Below are 3,146 nucleotides of genomic sequence, written 5' to 3'. Positions count from 1 at the left end.
TTCAAGAATTGTTGTCTCTATCTTTAGCTACATCTTCGACATTGTTGAAGGTTCCTTTGGTGTGAGTTTTGTCTTTGAGGAATATTTGTTCAAGAAGTTTACAATACATGTTCAGTGATCACTAAACAGACTCAGTGATAATCGCTGAAATTGAACAAAAATAAAACTAAGTATTTTCCACTAAGTATAAAACACCATTAATCAAATCACTGAGAAAGTTTGGATCAACAATGTTGCACTCCGCATTTGACATGATATATATGGGATTCGTTGATGTAATCCTTGGTATAAAGATTCAAAGGAGCTCTAATAGTTCCATCCTTACTCAATCTCTTTATGTTGAGAAGGTGCTTCCAAAGTTTGGTCATTATAATTACAAACCAGTTTGTGACTCCATTTGATCCTTCAAGACAACTAAAGAAGAATCAAGGAGATAGTGTGGCTCAGTTATAACATAAACAAGTCCTTGGAAGCTTGATGTATATCATGAACTATACACGACCGGACATAGCATATAGTGTGAATAGACTTAGTCGATACTCACATAACCCATGGAAAGATCATTGGTATGCACTAGTAAGAATGCTTAGATACTTAAAATATACAATGACCTATGGGTTACACTATACCAAATACCCTCCCGTTCTAGAAAGATATTATGATACTAATCGGATTTCCAACCATTCTGAGAGTAAATCTACAAGTGGATATGTGTTCACACTTGGTGGTGCAATGATATCTTGAAAATCATCAAAGAAAATTGTGAATGCAAGATCTTCTATGGTAGCAAAATTTTTTGCATTAGATAAAGCCGCTGAAGAAGCCAAATGGCTTAAAAGCTTCCTAGAAGGTATTTCGTCATGGCCTAAACCGGTGATTGACATTGGCATACTTGTGATAGTATGGTTGCTCTCACTAAAGCAAAGACTCAAATATACAATGGAAAGTCTTGACACATACGAAGACGCCACAACACTATAAAGGACTTGCTGAAAAATGGAATCATTTCCATTGACTATGTAAAGTCAAAGGAGAATATTGTCGATCCTTTGACAAAGGGCCTAAGTAAACAGAAAGTATCTTATACATCGAGGAGAATGGGCTTAAATCCAACTCAATGAGTTTCCTCGGCAGTAACCTAACCTAGCAAAATTAGAGATCCCATGGTCTAGGTTCAATAGGAAAACTAGTTAGGGATAATTCAAGAAGCAATCATACACAGGTAGCCTATTCCTATGATGTCTCTTATGTGTATTTTCTGTTGATGATTTAGAGATGAATATTATATTCTTAATAATGTTGATAACTATTTTAGTAGAAAACTACCTAATATTCTTGATCGATGTCACCTATGTGAGATTAATGTGAGGTCGCATCTTTGAGGACAGACATGGCTACGTCTTCTAAAACTCTCATGAATAAAGGATTTATTCAGGACCCAAAATAACACAATGGTAAGAATTAGATTATGAACAGATATGATATGTGTGACACTAATTGTCTTGATTTACCATAAAACGTGGTTAGTTCAAAACTTTAGTTCACTACCCACTAAGTAGATCTGATAGGTATTCACTAGGAAAGATTCAAGTCCAAAAGACATCTTTTCTGATGCATATCATAACTAGCCTGGTGGTAGATAAATAAGTTACATAATATTGGGGCAGATGATTAATCATTTGCTTTGGGAAGAAATCGAAGAATTTCTTGGGCTTATTTTCTATTCAAATGTAGGGTATTGTTGGGGTTTGAATAGAAAACGTAGGGTATTGTTGGAACTTAGTGTATAGGTGAGAAACTAGTCCCATATAGGAACCACAAGGATATTTTGTCCATTTAATAAACGCCAACCCTTAAGCATCAAATGAATCATTTAATAGTTTGGGCCTTGGTGTGTGAGAGTTCATGGTGGGATTACATTGATCCATATATATATATATATATATATATATATATATATAAACGTCAAAGATGGGCCTTGGGGCTATTAGGACACTACATTGTTGCAGGCATCAATCTATTCTTGTTTTGCGAAGAATCAACAATTCAAGTAAGGCTTGCGAATTTTATGATTGTTTCTTTGTTGTTTTATATCGATACATCCGAAATTTCACATTCCTTCACATGAAAAATGTTGAGACATGCTTTCACTACAATACATTCATAAGAAAAATACTCAAATTTCACATAGCTTTATAAAAAATACTCAAATTTCACATAACAGTATTAAATAAATGTTATTGCCATGGCTTACTGTTTGGTTTAAAACAGTAGAAAACCCTTGGTTGGATAAAAAAAGAAACTTCAAAGTGATAGAATATAACACAATTTTTGCTTCATTACTTGGAGATAGATTCAAATTCAAGAACACTAAAAAACAAATAAATAAGAACAACATGGAAGATTCAAAATCAGTGCTTCTTAACATAAACTGAAATCTATCCAGTGAAGGCGAAGCAAATATATATACTAAAAAACGTATTACATGAACACACATATATCATCTTCATCTTCATGACTGGAAGTACTATTAATTTGTAGGGCTTCGATTCACATTAAACTGGGACGATAAACCAACGTGAAAACCGCTTTGAAAATCATAATTACCAAACACCTCGTTCCTAAAAGAATAAGGAAAAAAACCTTAATCACTTGAACAAGATAAACACTAATTCAATGAATTTTTTTTTTAAAAAAAGGAGATAATTTTGATAATATAATTAAGCGGCCATTTGGAGATAATATTATGTAATATCGTCTAATTAAAAAAATAATAAAGAAAAATAATTTTTATTTTAGTTGATTAAAGGAAAATTAAAATTGTTAAAACAATATGTAGATAGACGGATATGGTTAATTTGTCACTTTTCATTAGTTTGTAAAATAATCTTGATATATATATATATATATATATATATATATATATATGGGTTATATATATGGGCATGTTCAAATGCGAACCTTCCAATTCTAAAAAACCGTGTAAACCAAATTCGACCAATAAGAAAATTCCATTTGTTTTCAATTAAATTTAAATAATAAGGGTATTTATGACATTTTGTACACATATTTCGTAATTATGAAAGTTATTAATTCATATTATATAAGGAAATTAAATAAAATAAATATTGAAGAAAGGAAACGTT

The sequence above is a fragment of the Cynara cardunculus genome, assembly GCF_001531365.2.
Source record: "Cynara cardunculus var. scolymus isolate 2C chromosome LG 12, CcrdV1, whole genome shotgun sequence".
In the NCBI taxonomy this organism is placed as follows: domain Eukaryota; kingdom Viridiplantae; phylum Streptophyta; class Magnoliopsida; order Asterales; family Asteraceae; genus Cynara; species Cynara cardunculus.
This window is presented reverse-complemented; position numbering follows the sequence as displayed.